This window comes from Mauremys mutica, chromosome 4 (genome assembly GCF_020497125.1).
Source record: "Mauremys mutica isolate MM-2020 ecotype Southern chromosome 4, ASM2049712v1, whole genome shotgun sequence".
NCBI lineage: Eukaryota > Metazoa > Chordata > Testudines > Geoemydidae > Mauremys > Mauremys mutica.
In genome coordinates, this window is record NC_059075.1 from 131547963 (window position 1) to 131565977 (window position 18015).

Consider the following 18015-nt stretch of genomic DNA (forward strand, 5'->3'; position numbering starts at 1 on the left):
TAGGGTAACCAGATGTCCCGATTTTATAGAGACGGTCTCGATTTTGGAGGCTTTTTCTTATATAGGCTCCTATTACCCCCCACCCCCGTCCCGATTTTGCACAAGCTGTCTGGTCACCCTAGCATCCAACCACCATGCAGTCATTAATGGATTAATTAATGGAGCCTCAATGTCAATATAGCTTATTTTGGTGAATTCACTGAAATAAGCTATACTGATATAGGCACTTTTATGTTGATATACCTGTGTTTATCCTACAGGTTGCACTGATTTAAAAAACTGTATGTAGACAAGCCTTAATGTTACATAATCTTGTCCTGGGTGCTTTGCACAGGAGGCAGTCTTACCTAGTAAATAAACAACTGGATTGATTCTCTGTACATCTGAGTTTTATTCTCAGCTCTGCCACTGGTCTACTGGGTGACTTTGGGCAAGTCGTTTCACTGCCTGATGCCTCAATTTCCCTATCTGTAAAATGGGGGTAATTATTTTTACTGCCTTTGTGTAAAGTGCTTTGAGATCTGCAGATGAAATGCACTAGATAAGACCTAGGTATTATTATTATTATTATTCTCCAAAGACCTATAATTTTTTAATGGAAATCACCCTACACTACTGCAAGATCCTGTGGACAAATTTGCATGGGTTTTTTTAAGAGCTTTAAAATTCACTCATTTTACCACTAGAGATGGATATAAGAGAGAGGAGTTCACAAATAAGGGACCAAAATAACAACAACCCTAGAAGCAAATTTTGCCTGAAGTTCTATTTAGTGTGATGGAATGGCGCCTAGAACTTTGCCTAGAACTTTGCAGTGAGACTCCAGGGATCTGAATTCTCTACTTGGCTCTGCCACTGACCTGCTGTGTGACCTTGAACAAGTCACTTCACTTCTGTTTTGCTTCCCACCCTTTGCCTACTTATATTGCAAGCTCTTGGGGCAGGGACTGGCTTTGCGTCTGATCTCAGTCGGTGTTTCTAGGTACTGCTGTAATAAATATAATTATATTTGGTGTCTCTCACAGAACTTTTTTGCATTCTAGGAATCCTACAACCTGAGTAGATAAAACAAAACCCTCACACCTAATGATTAAACTATAGGTTTTTAGTCTAAAATAAAAGGAAATCCTGGGTGAATAATAGCCAAAGAAATGAAACTGACTAATATGAGGTACTCTGAGAACTCAAAACCCGGAGTCTTGCCAAGTTAGAGAATTGATACAGCTTAGTTGGCTATATAGGACAGATAATATGAGGCTTCTAGGATGTTGCTCTGACAGCTCTAGTGCTTGTGACTTTGTTCCCTCTGTGTCTCTGGACAGACCTATTCGCTCTAACGTCACATGCAGGAGATGATTTTAATTGGGGAGCTTGTCATGGGGAAATATGCTTCTGAAAAACGGCCACTTCCTCCTGTTCCCTTTGTGGAAGTGCCATTCGCAGTACAAAGAGGGTCGAGTGAGCTAGACAACCCAGCTTGGCTTAAAAAATTGAGCCTTTTTGTGAAACAAAACGTATCAAAGAGACTTTAGGGCTGGTGAAAAGTCCCAGAGTGTCAGTCCGTCTGCTCACAGAATCGATATAACGCAGACAACAGCAGCTTCCCCAGACTGTCCCACTGACGTGTCTCCACATGGGCAAGGAGAGACTATGGTCCAGATTCTCAAAGGTATTTAGGCCCCGAACTCCCAGTGAAATCCATTGGGCAAGTTTGAATGGCATCTTTGACCAGCAGCTGTAAATTGTCTGCCTATGACAATCACAGTACCAGGATAGTAGTTTGTTAATTACATGCAGTTGGCACTGGGGCGTTCTGTGGGGGAGGCGGGTTTTTTTGTCCATCTCATAGAATCATAGAGTATCAGGTTTGGAAGGGGCCTCAGGAGGTCATCTAGTCCAACCCCCTGCTCAACGCAGGCCCAATTCCCAGCTAAATCATCCCAGCCAGGGCTTTGTCAAGCCTGACCTAAAAAAGCGCTAAGGAAGGAGATTCGACCGCTTCCCTAGGTAACTCATTCCAGTGCTTCACCACCCTCCTAGTGAAAAAGTTTAGCATGATACAGCATCTAATAAGCCAGATCCTCAACTGATGTAAATCAACACAGCTCCATTGATTTCAGGAGAGTTATTCTGCTTTCCACCACCTGAGGATCTGACTCTGTCTGTTTTGAACGGGAGATAACTGTAGGTGAGTCTTTTGATATTTCAGTGATTTGCCATGAGGCACACAGAATGAGAGCAGGTTTATAGGTTATCACGTGATACTCTCCTGCTGTTGTAGGGATATTTAGGACACCGCTACTCCAGGGAGGTTCCATCAATGTAATGTTCTGGATTTCTGATGTTTGCTTTGTTTTATTGGCAGAGGTAGTATGTGGGTCAAATTCTGCACTGGTGTACACTGCACTTATCCCTGTTGCCTACACTAGTGTCCCAGTCTCACGGTGGGATATAAAATGGTGGACCCCCGTGTCTATCTGCTTTGACTTTAATGGGGCTTCACATGGGCAACCAGAATCTGTGCATGTGTTTCACAGCAGGATCAGGGCCTATGTTTGTACAGGATGTAAATCAACGCAGTATTTGGCCTCGTGTATGGGTATAGATATGTCCTCTTCCAAACCCCAGCGAGTTCCACTTCTGGGAGAGGTGTTATTCTATTTTGCACCTATCATAAACTTCATTTCAGCCAATGATGGGCCACTATGATATGGAAGGTTTCAGAGTAGCAGCCGTGTTAGTCTGTATCTGTATGTATAAATATCTCCTGTCTGTGTGTTCCATTCTATGCATCTGAAGAAGTGAGCTGTAGCTCACGAAAGCTCATGCTAAAATAAATTTGTTAGTCTTTAAGGTGCCACAAGTACTCCTGTTCTTTTTATGATATGGAACTGGCTTGCCCTAAAACAAACTTGCCAGGTTTTTTGGCCAAACCATCCCCTCTTTTTCGGGTGCTCTGCGCCCAATCCGGCAAGGTGCTGAGCACGCTGACCCCAATCCAACCAAGCATTTAAACATGGGATTCCCCACATGTTTAAAGTGAAGCATGTATTGAGGTGTGGTGCTGGGCTGGAGTAGTGACCCTTGCAGAACTGAGACTTCTGTGTCCGGTGCAGGTGTGACACTCAGACATGGATATCCCTGTTTGGAGCCTGACAGCAATCAGAGGATAATACCATACAGGACCAGACACTCCACTAATGCTGCCGCAAAACCCATGGGACTAAGTATCTCTGCCTTACTTCTTTTATTGCCTTTCTTACAGGGGACCTCTAACTTTGCACAAGAACACTGTGTCCAAGGTGAGGTTGTGGTATTATTAAAAAATGCCGTTATTCATGGGCTTTCCCCTAACTATTCTCTCAGTCAGAAAGTGCCTGCTACCTAACTGGGCTGGAGGAAGATCTTGTGGCTATGACACTTCAAGGACCCAATCCTGGAAGGTGCTGAGTTCCTGAAATTCTCTGACTGACCTCAAATCCCACTGACGTCAAGGAGAGTTGTAGGGCATTCAGCAAGTCTGAAAACCAAGCCACATATTCAATGCCTAAAACAAGATTTTCGGAGGAAGGATAATGTGTGGTGGTTATGGTGTTATGCTGCAACTCACTCTGCTCTGCTACTGACTCCCTTTGTGGCCTTGGATAAGTCATTAAGACCTAGATCATCATAGGTCTTTAGGTGCCTAACTCCTGTTGGAATAACTTCAAGGATCTGGACCTCAGTTCCCCATCTGTAAAATGGGAATAAGAGTACATCTCTAGCTCCCAGTGGTGTTATGAGGGTGAATATGTTAAAGATTGTGAAATGTTCAGATACTGTAGCATTGGGGGCTCTATAAATCCCCAAAATAGACAGGTGCCTGCATTTGGACACACACATTTTGGCCTTAAATCTCTCTGTGCCTCAGTTTCCTATCTGTTCAAATGCATTAGTAAACAGTTACCAGCTTCACAGGGGTATTGTAAAGTTTGGTTAACCAATTAATTTAAAGGATATAGAGATCTTTAAATGGAATGAACTCCGACCAGAGTTTTCAGGGAGGACCAGCATTCATGGTTGGGGCCAGAAACCTAAATAAGAGGCCAGATTTTCAGATGAGCTCAACAGACTAGATGCAGGTTGGATGCTGGGCATTTCTGAAAATCTGGTCATTAGTGTCACACTGGGAGCAGCTAGATGCTAAGCTATTCTGAAAATGTGATCGTTACACAGGTGTCTAAGTGGGAGCTGAGCTCTGTTGAAAATCTGACCCCTGGTTGTGGGCACTGAGCGCTTGGAAATCTGTCCCCGAACCCTTTCAAAAACTGGCTCCCTAGAAGGGCCAGCTTCCAGTCGCCGTTCCACTGTTGTTAATCAGTGGAGTTACTCCAGTGTAAATCTGGCCCTCTAGACACAAATGATTATGAATTATTTATTTAAAGAATCACAACTCCATCTTCATCATACAAATCAGTGCATATTCCCTTGCTGAGTAAACGAGCTGGCCTCATTTCCCAGCTCCCAGTGCAGAAACGATCAGCACTCATCAGGGCCCCAAACCGGCTGGGCGACACAATTCAGAGCTCCAAAGATGACACAGAGCATCTGAGCAGTTACCAGGGGCTTCGTTTCAAGACTTTGCGAGAATGACTGTGAAAGCTAATGACCGCAACATTAATGTGAGGATTAGTATGAAATATCACCAGGCCCTATACCATGGAGACAAGAGTGTAGTAGGATTCAAAACACTTTTATGGATAATGAGAACATCCAGTATCCTAATGCACGATTTTTTGAAGGGCTATAAACCTTCTGGCTTCGTGAGGGAACCTCTAATTAATTGGAGCGAGGAGGAAACTTCCACTGGCACCAGATTATTCCATAACTGCCTACAATGGGATTTCTTGCACCTGCCTCTGAAACAGCTGGCACTAGCCTCTGACAGGATACTGGACCAGATGGACCACTGGGCTGACCTGGTATGGCAGTTCCCACATTCCTGTGGTTTTGCATTCAGTCCCATAGGCTATGAAGCAATATCTCCGAAATGACTGTGTTGCCACTGTACAGCTCAGCTAATCTCCAGAGTAAATAGACGGTGAGGTTTCTTCCGGGATGGAAAATAGAGAGCAGATAAGTGTTGCAAAAGCATATTTGTAAGCACTGCCTGGTGAAAGAAGTGACCTGAATGGATTTAGGTCTCAAAGGATTAAGAGGGAGAGGAGCATCATCCAGTGGTTGGAACAGTGCATAGGCACCGATTCTGTGGGTGCTCGGGGGCTGGAGCACCCATGGGGGAAAAAATAGTAGGTGTTCAGCATCCACCAGCAGCACCCCCAATAAGCTCCTCCCCCTCCCTCCCACCAGCAGGCCCCACCAATCAGCTTCTCCCCCTCCCTCCCAGCACCTTCCACCTGCCACGGATCAGCTCTTCAGTGGCATGCAGAAGGAGCTGGAGTGAGGGGGAGGAGTGAGGGTGGAATGGGGACAGAAGGGATGGAGTGGAGGCTTGGGGGAAGGGGTGGAATGGGGGTGGGGCCTATAGTGGAGCAGGGGCCCCCCAGCAACTCTGGAACAGTGATTATTCCACCCTCCATCTATTCCTGACTTGTTGTGTGACTCTGGCCAAATGACAGAGGGGCCCTTTTCCATAAAGGGGACCTCAGGCTCGCCTCTAAACTGTGCTTGTGCAAACCCAATTCATGCATTCAAAATAAATTGGAAGTGCAGCTCAGATGCTGGGCCGAGTCCCCTTTGAAACACTTGGAGGCACAGTTTCAGATCTCAATGGCAGATTGTTCAATGTTCTGCTCCCATGTAGACACCCCTTAAATAAAGACCAGATTTTCAGAAGAACTCAGCGCCCAGTGTGCTGAGCTCTTTTGGAAATCTGATTACTTATTTAGATGCCTAACGAAGAGCTGCCCTCTGTGGAAACTCTGGCTCCAAGTATGGATGCTGAGAGCTTTAGAAAATTCAGTCCGTAGTGTAGACCGTCCTTGCTCAGAAGGGCTTACTACTTCCTAGAAGCAATCCACCAGTTTGTAGGCACAGAACAAGTGGATTAAATCCTCACATGCTTAAGGGTGGTTTAAGAAAATGGTTTGTGGAGAAGGCTGAACTACATTCCACATGCCGGCCAGATTGATAGGTTTTAAGGCTATGAGGAACCATTATGATTATCTAGTCTGACCTCTGGCATAGCACAGGCCGGAGAATTCCACCCACTGATTCCTCCATCCTGCCCAATAACTTGCAGTTGAGCAAGAGCAGATATTTTAGAAAGAGACATCCACTCTTGGTGTGAAAAGACTCCAAGTAATGAATCCATCACCTCCCTGGTTATCCCCAGGGTTAGTTACCCTCACTGTTCAAACTTTGCTCCTTGTTTCCAGATTGAATTGCTTTGCTTTCACCTTCCGGTCATTGAATTTTGTTATGGCTTTGCCTGATGGATTAAAGAGCCCTTCATTCTCAGACACCGGAGGAGGCTGCCCAGAGCGAAGATGGGGCCATCATTTAATATAAGGAGCGACTAGGAGGAGCATTTCCCCTGCTAAATGTTTAGCACCAGAGCCCTGTCAATAGTTTCCTGAATGTGGCTTAAACAGCTCCACATTCACCCTTTTGTGATGCAGGTTTGAATTAGGGATGCAATTTTACTCAGCAAAAAAAAAAAAGCCTTTATCTCAGCAAACCAGCTGCAGAAGAAACTGTGGCACGTCATCTCGCCATGTAGGCTCCAAAAGGGATGAGCAACCGCTGAAATGAGTCACCCATATTTGACTCATAGTCTCAGAGCTGAAGGCCAGTAGGGACCCACCAGATCATCTGGTTTGACCTCCTGAATGTCACAGGCCACTGCCACCCCCCAGCACATGCACACTAAACCCATCTACTGACACTAGACCGAAGTGGCACAGCCCACTAAAGACTCAACTATTATGTGCCATAAGCAGAATATAGGCGGGACCAGTGCCTGAGGCCCCTGCAATGGCAGGGAATTGATTAAGTGAGATTATACCTAGATAATCCTGGCAAGTAACCTACACCCATGGAGCAGAGGAAGGTGAAAACCCCCACAATCCCTGCTGATGTGACCTGGGGGAAAATTCCATCCCGACTCTGCATACGGTGATCAGTTAGACCCTGAGCGTATGGGTGAGAACCAGCCAACCAAGCACTTCCTCATCCATAAAAATACTGACCTGCTGAGAGGGACAGATGGTGGCAATACAGAAGAATTTTAATATCCCAAGATGGTTGATTCCTGTTTGTTTTCATTTCTTTGGCTCACTTAAATCTTTTTGAGGCTGTCTCGAGTGCTGTCGAAACATCCCTGACCAACCGCCATCAACATTCTGCACTGCCCCTCTCGGGAAGTGTGCCACAAAAGACACAGTCCAAGCAGAGATGGATGGCAAATCTGGTTTATCCTCCCAGATATTCTGCTCTTCAGGGGCAGTGTGGGCTGCTTGAACCTCCAACGCCTGTGGACTGCTCCACAGTCCAGAATAGGGGGAGCACAGAGCTGTCTGGCCAGGCACCCTCCCACTTCCAACACACCCACTCCTGTCCTGACCCTTCCAGGACACGTCTCTGGTAACCCTCTACACTGGGGGCTACAGGATGGGGCAGTGTAGGGCCACATATGCCATCCCTGCACTCCAGGAATTCTCGTGGGGGCTGATCTAGCTCTTTCACACTGGGAGCAGCATAGAGGAGCCAAAATCTGCCCCAAAGTCGTCTGTTCATCTGTGGAGCATTGACAGGATAAACTTCCCTTCCAGGGCATTCCACCAGGGTTCCTGAGCCCTAACCTGGAGAGACACCCAGTCTGCGTGGTCCTTTCCATCCTTGAGCTCTCTGCTGAAAAAACCAACCGGAGACCCAATTAGTGCCGGTTGGTCTGTGCATTGGGACCTGGAGTGAGACCACCACCTCACTAAGGATCTTGTGCTTCCTGCACAGGCTTGGGGCTGAGGGCACTTAGGCCCTATTCTTGACTCTGCAACAGATTCGCTGCGTCAGCTAGGGTAAGTCACTTGGCATCTCTGAGCCTCAGCTTCCTCCATTGTCAAATGGGAATCATGGTTCTTAACTACTGCAGGGGGGCATTAGGGTTAATCTATTAGTATTTTAATAATTATGTGGAATTTAAAATATAAATGCAAAAGGCCATTAAATGGCAATGACTTCTGTTCACCACTGGAAGGAAGTGTGGTCCAGTGGGCTGGGCCACATGCGTGGCTCTCTGGAGAACTGGGTTCTATACTCACCTCTGCTGTGTGATCTTGGGCCAGTCACATCACTGCTCTGCACCTCAGTTTCCCCCATCTTGAAAAGGCAAATAACAACAACCTCCCTTTATAAAGAACTTTTGGATCTATGGATGGAAATTGCTATGTAAAAGCTGAGCTCTGATTATTATTAGTGTCTTGGGCTGGATTTGCAATGGCAATCTAGAAGTGAAACGCTGCATAGATTATTTCCCATTCACCACCCAGATTCACACTACATGTGGAAATGTCCCAGCTTGGAACTGAAACTAAATCTGCATAATGGTAAGAGGGGTTCTTTCCAGGTGTAAATAAAACCAACTATCCATTGAGCAAGTGAAGACAAGACACAGCTGCTTGCCGACAGTCTTTCCTTGGTGTGCCTCAGGCTGTTGTCTCTGCAGCTCATGCCTGCTGTATGGGGATGAGCTCATAGCCTAGCCAGTCTAATTTACTATGCTTAGGAATTGCTACGTGAATGTGTGTGCCCATGCATAGAGCAGCAAAGTGACTCTAATGAGCATTGGGCTTAGGTGCCGCAGCACACAGATTAATGTGGAGCCAAGCTGAACGGTTTCCATCTGACAAACTGGAATGAAACATTTTGATTCCGCAATGTCCAAATGTTTTAACGTTTCAAACTCAAAAAGTACTTTACCACCACTGCACGGGGTGTTTTGAATGTCCTCCCAATGTGGCATGAAACCACATTTCAAAATATCAGAATTTCCAGCCTACAACCAGGTCTGCTTTGCACAGCCGGTGGGAAAGGATAGGGCTACAGCACTAATTACCGGCTCAGATGGCACTTGGTGCTCCTTTGCTTCAGGACCATGCTGTGTACCTGGTGCACAGAGTTCCTATAGCATCCCTCATGGTAGAGGAGGTCCAGGTCTCAGCTGTAATGGACGTCAAGGGAATTCTTTATGGCAGCTGCTGGACACAAAGCGATCCTGTGGTTCTATCTGGTTCTTTGGCTCCTGGACTAGGGCTTGTCTCCACTTACCGTGGATCTCCCATCAACTCCGGTTCTCCACTGGAACAAGAAGCATAAGTTCTCCCATCAACCCAGCATGGTGTAGACACCGCAATAAGTCAGCCTAAGATCCATCAACTCCAGCTATGTTATTCACATAGCTGGAGTGGCATAACATAGGTCGACTTAACCCCAGAATATAGACCATAGTGTAAACCCAATCTAGAGTCTTCCTAAACCCTGTGCTGGCCTAAGCAGTCACATATTGGACTGAGGACTATTTTACATTCTTGTCCACAAGGACCTGATAATCTAAAATCATATATGTTGTATGCAGAATCTAGGACAACAGTTCAGATAGACAGCATCCATTAGGAGAGCAGCAGTAAAAGGTGAGTACAGAAATCATATCAGACACCTGGGAGGCAGTAGGTACAGCTGCTCCTGTCTCCTTGACATCCAAAGCAAGATTGCCAAGACAACAAGAAATTTCAATCCTCTCAGTGGGGGCCATGAAATCTAATACTCAGATATGAGGTTGCTTCTCTTTGGCTGTGACTCATACACAGGATGAGTTGAAGACTTCCAGGTACTGAATATATTTAATCCCATCCGGTTCTACTGAGTTCTTCTAGGAAGATCATCACCATCAGTCATCGCAGTGTTACTACTTCACTCCTAGACGGCATCTTCGACCCAACAATCTCAAAGCACTTTGGGTAAGTATCATTATCCCCATTTTAACAGATGGTAAAACTGAGGCACAAGAAAAGTAGTTTTTCCGCAGGTCAGTGGCAGAGCCAGGATTAGCTCCCAGGTCTCCTGACACACAGACCAGTGCCCTTTCCACAGAGCCACACTGCCTCAACTGTCTCACTGTTTGTCAGAAGCTGGGAATGGGTGACAGGGTCTGGATCATTTGGTGATAACCTGTCTGTTCATTCCCTCTGGGGCACCTGCCATTGGCCACTGTCAGAGGACAGGATACTGGGCTTGATTGGACCTTTGGTCTGACCCAGTATGGACGTTCTTTTGTTCTTATGTCCCTGATCACAGAAACTTACAGGCTAAGGGCACAATCTGCAACAATGGCAAGGCTCCCATTGGCTCCAATGGGTGTAGCTCAGGCCCTTAGACAGCAAACATGAGTCATCTTCCTGACCCAACGGGGAAGGCGTGGGGGGAGAAATAGAGGGGCAAGGGAGGGGCATTAAGGAAGAACATTCTTTCCCCTTTTTCATTAGGAAGTGCTTTCATTTCAATCCTCTTGTTCTCGATCCAGTGCGGGAATGGCACTGAGGAGTTCAGTGTTGAAAATGGAGCCAAAAGAAAGGCAGCTGGGGGTGATTTAAAGCACCTGGCATATTGGAAGAGGAAGGCTGGTCCAAGCAGGACCAAATTAAGGCAATCTGGGGCCCCGAGTACAGCCTGCATGTGGCCCCACTTCTATACATAACCCTGCGGCCAGGCCATGGCAGCATCTCTCCCTACTAATGCCTCCCTTGCCCTTTCTTGGGTGTCTCAAAAACCGCACCCAGATTTTTGTGCAAGTAAAACAACAGCCCCAAATCTGTTGGTTTTTTTAATGTGCATCTAAATATATGCATGATTATCACAATGCACCGGGATATCTAATGTTAAACGTTTCTGTGTCCAGCTAAAGGCAGTGTTGCAGTGTTCCCACTTCCGCAGTTTAAGCGAGAACAGGTCAAAACTGTTGTAAATACGGCAGCCGTCTGTCCACCAACATGCCTGTGTGAGAGAGGGTTTGAGTCAAGCGAGAGTGAGAAGACATGCGATGTTATCAATCTTATCTATATGTGTTATCTCTCTAGATACCATAATTGGCTGTTGAAGGGGAGGTTGTGGAGGGCGGGGTGGCGGTTGCAGTGGGCTTGCCTTGGGGAGGGGTGCCAGTTTTTTTTTACATTTCAAAGGTGGCAACCCCATTCAGGCTCCAGCTGTCCCTCAGCTCCCCAGAGCCCCTCTGATCAGGGGAGCTCTACCAGGCCCACTCCAGGCTTGTCAAGAGAGATCTCCCCTAGGTCTCTCCTGGTCCCTGCTCTTCCTCTCTCTGATGGAGCAGGCTCCCTCCTACAGGAGCTTTGCCCCTTACCATGATGTCTGGTCACCATCCTAACCCCAAACCCTTCACCTAGAGCCAGGTGACAAGGCACAGGTGCGGCTGACCCCAAATCCCTTAAAGAGCCAATCCACCCTGTGATATGCCATGGGAACAGGCCAAGAGTGTCTAGCCCTTAACCCAGGCCTGGATTAAAGGTGAGGAGAAAAGCACTGAGTGGCGGGGGGGAGATTACGGGGCATTATGTCACAGCCAGTGGGAGGGGGTGCTGAGGTGGCACTCTGCCCCTGCCAGAGCAGCACACTGCTTCAGGTAGGCCCAGTCCTGCCAGGAGCCCCAGGGGAAACTAATGCATATACCCATCCGTTCCTTCTACACAGCTCCACTGGCTATTGCAGGGAGCATGGCCCTGCCCAGCCCCGCTACGGAGGCTAGCACCAGCAGCGGCATTAAAGGAGAGCAGCCAGAGGAGCACAAGGATGGCCATTTTGTAGGCTCCTGCATGGGTGTGGGAAGTCCCTGGTAGTCTCTCCCCTTTCTTTTGTATCCACAGCCAGGACCAAGGTAACCTGCCCAAGGCTGCACAGCAAGATAGGAGCAGTACCCTGTGATAACTTCTCAAGAGAACTAGCCTGACCCAGAGCCCCTTGAGTGAATGGGAAGAGTCCCATTGACTTCAGTGGGCTTTGGATCAGACCCCTCAGGTCCAGCTTCAAGTGTGAGTCTGAAGGATTAGAGCTCAGCTGAGTATAAATGAGCTCATCTGAGCACAACCTGTGTCCTGATGCCATCTAAAGTCACAAGAGTTAGTTCCCCACAAGTAAAGTCAGACTGTTCTCAGAGAACCTGTGATGACATCTGGATAACATGAGGTGCTGTCTAGATTTAAGATGTGTGTGTATCATCTATCTATCCACACAAATAGATCAGTTTCTTCTTTCCTTCCAAGTACCATTGACTCTGTGTGTGTGTGTGTGAGAGAGTGTGAGTGTGTGTGTGAGAGAGAGAGAGAGAGAGAGAGAGAGAGAAGTCTGGAGGTGATTTGTATGCCCAACATGCTCCAGACTGCAGCTAGCATATTAAACACAGCAAATTTCTGTGATTGTTTCTCCAGAAACGGCCAGCTCCAAATGTGAAAGAAACCATTGCAGAGCGGCGTGCATTAAAATCAGGTGAAGATCTCCCTGCTGCAGAAATAGCGGACTGATAAAAGCTCTCATTCCTTCCCAAGTGAAATGTAGGTTTGAAAACGGCTCTTTTCTAACACAGATGGTTATTTAACCTCCTTGCTAATGTTCAGGTGGCTAAAGCAACTGTGTCCATCTGCAGCAGCTGATAATAGGGCATTCAAAGGAGCTGATAAGATATTTCATTTTTCATCAATAACCCCGTGGCTACCCTAGCTGTCAGACAGCTTATTTTCCATTGTGCTAGACACCAGCTGCATCCTTCTGGGTCCTAATAACCTACTTTTAAAAAACAGATCCACTCAGGGGCTGACATTTATATCAAGATGGTTTGCCAGGAGGTACAGGACTAAATATTCAGCATCTTGGCTTTTTCATTCAACAACCAAGGGAGAGGAGAGAGAGAGAGCATTCTTTTACCACTGTTTAAAATGTTGTTATAAAATGACATTTGCTCCTCTTCTTAGATGCTCGGATAATAAGAGTATTCAGAATTCAGGCGCTGGAGATCTTTGAGACAGATGGCTATTAACAAGGTTGATTACCAACTCCATTAATGATTAGAGATGAGACTCAGTTGACCTGTCCCCCTTCCCCCGCCAGCACTGAACATCCCTGAAACTCTGAGAAAATTCTGATCCCAATCCAGATGCTGTGACTAGCCCTGCTGTCTATAATGTGTCAACATAAAATCCCAGATCTGCACATCCCTGAAACTCTGAGGAAACTTTATGATTAGCCCCCCGGGGCTATGGTAGATCAAATAAACCGCTCTAGATCTGGGCATCGCTAAGCTTTGAGAGAGTTTACATTGAAAATATTTTTATATTCAGTGAATGAAGCCTCTCTTTCTGCTCACAGATTATCCTCAGGTTTATTTATTGCCTCCTTCCTGCCCCTCCGGGAGATGCCTTATGGCCCAAGGAGTATGTACAGGGAATAATCTGTATGGCTTTTGGAGCATAGGGACTGCTATGTAATAGAAATGCAGTAGATCCAATCTACCTGGATTTTAGTAACGCATTTGATACAGTTCCACATGGGAAATGATCAGTTAAACTGGAGACGGCGGGGATTAATATGAGAATCCAAAGGTGGGTAAGGAACTGGTTAAAGGGGAGACTACACTGGGTCATGTTGAAAGGTGAACTGTCAGGCTGGAGGGAGGTTACTAGTGGAGTTCCTCAAGGATAAATCTTCAATATTTTCATTAATGACTCTAGCACAAAAAGTGAGAGTGTGCTAATAAATTTTGCAGATAACACAAAGGTGGGAGGTATTGCCAACAGGAAGAAGGACCAGAATATCGTTTGAGAAGATTTGAACAACCTTGAAAACTGGAGTAATGGAAATGGGATGAAATGTAATAGTGCAAAGCCGTGCACTTAAGAACTAACAACAAGAATTTTTGCTATAAACTAGGGATGTATCAGTAGGAAGTGACAGAAGAGGAGAAAGACCTGGGTTGATCACAGGATGATTATGAATCATCAATGTGATGCAGCTGTGAAAAAGGCTAATGCAGTCCTTGGATGCATCAGGCGAGGTATTTCCAGTAGAGACAGGACAGTGTTAATGCTATTATACAAGGCACTGGTGAGACCGCATCTGGAATACTGTGTGCAATTCTGGTCTCCCATGTTTAGGAAAGATTAATTCAAACTGGAACAGGTGCAGAGAAGGGCTACTAGGATGTTCAGAGGAATGGAGGACCTACCTTACAAGGGGAGATTTAAGGAGCTTTTAGACTAACAAAGTGAAGGATGAGGGGAGATATGATTGTTCTTTATAAATACATCAGAGGGATAAACACCAGGAAGGGAGAGAAGTTATTTAAGTTAAGGGCCTATGTTGGCACAAGAACAAATGGATATAAACTAACCATCAACAAGTTTAGTCTTGAAATTAGATGAAGGTTTCTAACCTCAGAGGAGTGAAGTTCTGAAACAGCCTTCCAAGAAGAGCAGTGGGGGCAAAAAGCCTAACTTGTTTTAAGACTGAGTTTGATAAGTTTATGGAGGGGATGGTCTGATGAGATTCCTTACAATGGCATATGGCTGATCCGCAACTGCTATTAGCAAATATCTCCAATGGCTGGTGATGGGACATTACATGGGGAGGGCTCTGAGTTACTCCAGAGAATTCTTTCCCAGGTGTCTGGCTGGTGGGTCTCCCCCACATGCTCAGGGTCTAACTGATCATCATAGTTGGGATTGGGAAGGAATTTTCCCCTCGGTCAGAATGGCAGAGACCCTGGAGTGTTTTGCCTTCCCTTGCAGCATGGGGCACAGGTCACTTGCTGGTTTGAACTAGAGTCAATGGTGGATTCTCTGTATCTTGAAGTCTTTAAATCAAGATTTGAGGACTTCAGTAACACAGCCAGAGGTTATGGGCCTATTACAGGAGTGGGTGGGTGAAGTTCTGTGGCCTGCAGTGCACAGGACAGACTAGATTATCACAATTGTTCTTTCTGGCCATAAAGTCTATGAGTCTATGAGCTGTGCCTGTCTGCACCGCCAGGTGAGTGGGGGTCCTTGTACCCTTGCACACACAAAGAAGAGCCACAAGTAATCTGCTGCACTATTTGTCACTGCAAAGCTAAGGCTGTGATGAGGGGAATGAAATCTCACACTCCTGAGTGCAAAATGCCTACCCATGACTAGAAAGGAATTTTCCCTACTCACCCAACATACAACTGAGCAGGATGGATTACATGGGGAAAGGGAGGTTGCCTTCCTCTAAGGGTGTGTCAGTGTAGACATACCAAGCTCGCTTTGATCTAGCTCGCTAGATCAGGAGGCTGCACAAGCTAGTCACACCTGCCCGGGACCCTAGGTACAGACTTGAGCAGGGGGAGCCCATGCTGCTGGTGCTAGGGTAACCACATAGCAAGTGTTAAAAATTGGGACAGGGGAGGGTGGTGGTAAGAGGTTGCCTATATAAACCAAAGCCCCTAATATTGGAACATCTGGTCACCGTAGCTGGGGCTTCCCTGTTACTATAGTTACTAAAGCCAGCCATGATCTAGATCAAAGCTGGGTTGGGACTGTCTACACCAGCTGCAGTCACACCTCTGATTGCAGTGCAGACACACCCTGAGGCTAGGTTTTGACTACTGCCAGTGGGCGGGACACTGGGTTTGCTGAGCGAAGGCCACAATTCTCAGAAGAGATCAGCACCACTCATGCATGTTGGGTGCTGTGCTCTTTGGGAAATCCTGCCATCAGGATCAAACTGGGAGGGAGCCGCAGGGTGCTGAGCTGCTTTTAAAAACCTGGCTGCTGTTTGGCTGCCTAAATGGGAGCTGAGCCCTGTTGAAAATCTGGCCCCGGCTGTGAGTGAGGAACACTTGGCAGATCTGACCCTTAGTTCCTCTAAAAATGTACATTGGGAGCTGCTAGCTGTTAAGTTCTTGTGGAAAATTTTTAGATGCTGAAAGGAGCTCTTTAAAAAAAAAATTAGCCCTGCTAGACCTATTTGAATGACAACTCCTAAAGCAACACATTGTGTTCTAAAAGCTATGTCCCAGCTGTGGTTGAAAATTCTGATCACTTCTCTGAGCCTGCCTGTCTCTTCTGCAGCCTTATCTGAAATAGAACTGTATTCTCGCATCACCTGGAGTGAAAAATAGCCTAATCGTTGCAAGCGTATAAATTCCCTCGTTGTTAGATCTCCTGTTGTAAAGTATCCAATTTTGCATCCAGCTCCACTTTCAGCAGAGATAAATGAGGCCATTTTGGTCTTGCAAAGGATGCTTCCCAGGGAATGACTGGCAGAGAACTCTCCCATGACGTTTGGGGTTTTTTTCTCAAAAATATTAATTTAAATAAACGTGAATACGGTGCCAGCTGTACTTCTTCTCGGGATGAGCCCTTCTGGTGAAATTATTTAATTGTTTTGCAAAATCAGATTAAGGGCCCTCATGGCCGGAGTCTTCTATCATCAGCAGAGCCGGCTCTAGACCCCAGCGTGCCAAGCGCGCGCTTGGGGCGGCATGCCGCCGGGAGGGTGGCAGGCGACTCCGGTGGACCTCCCGCAGGCATGCCTGCGGAGGGTCCGCTGGTCCTGCGGCTCCAGTGACCAGCCGCAGGCGTGCCTGCGGAGGGTCCGCTGGTCCCGCGGCTCCGGTGGAGCATCCGCAGGCATGCCTGCGGGAGCTCCACCCGAGCCGCGGGACCAGCGGACCCTCCGCAGGCACATCTGCAGGAGGTCCACAGGAGCCGCGGGACCGGCGACCGCCAGAGCGCCCCCCGAGGCGTGCCGCCGTGCTTGGGGCGGCGAAATTCCTAGAGCCACCCCTGATCATCAGGACAAGTGCAGAATAGGCCATGGCATTCCAGCTTCCAACACTTTCCCCTGGGACAATGCCTCACCCCAGAATTTAAAGGCTGACGACTAGAGATAGTAGTAACATAACAAGGCCTGCATTAATCTTCTGAAACAAATAGTAGTTGTGCTGATATTATTGCTCCTACAGTCACAGACAGAAAGATGCCTTCCTCTCAGTAAGTCTTGGATGATGGTGGCCATCTTGGACAATATGTGGAGGGATTGAACCAGCAACCTCCAGAGCTAAGAGAACAAGTTGCTTGAGGTGAAGTACCAAGCCCGGGCATGTCTACACAGCAAACAGTAGCCCATGCTAGCAAGTCTCAGAGCCCAGGTTGACAGATTCAGCCTCCCTGGGGCTCGTGCCATTGCACTGAAAATACCTGTCTAGATGTTCAGACTTGGGCTGGAGTTCAGGCTTTGAACCCTGGGGAGAGGGGTGGGCTTCAGAGCCCGAAGGTCTACACAGCTATTTTTAGCACCATAGTGTGAACCCTGTAAGCCCTTGTCTGCTGACCCATGCTCTGAGACTTGCTGCTGTGGGCTGTGTAGATGTACCCTAACAGTCTCTTGGGATCAGGCCCAGAGGGGGGCCCTATGACACACACTCACCAATGGGTTACACTCCCCAAATCCCTAGCCCCATTTCAGACCAAATTGAGTCTAGAGAAGTATCTGAACCTTTGGGAGAAAGTGGGTTAATGGTTAGAGTGGTAGGCATGGGTTCTGGGTTCTGCCCTCAGCTCTGGGAGGACCTTGCGGGTCTATGGAGAGAGACAAGGGGAAAGTGATTCAGGACTTCTGGTTTCTATTCCAGGTTCTGCCACTGACTCATGTGACTTCAGGCATATGAAAATCAGACATTTTACAGAGAGGGAAACTGAGGCACAGAAAAGTTACGTCCCAAGCTTTACATAGCAGCTTCTGATTTTTGAGTGCCTTGGTTTGGTTACTATTCTGCTACTGACCCTCCAGATATTTCAAGATTCAACAAGTACGACATGAAATACATATTAGCGCAAAACCAGTTGCACCCACAACCCCTGTGGGCTTTAATGCTCAGTGTCCCTCCAGGGCAAGATATTTCTAAAATGTATGCTTCAGTCCAGCTTCTAGGAGAAATTCCATGGCCTGGAATGAGGGGGGCAGTGAGGGGAAATGGGCTGGATGGGTGTGGTG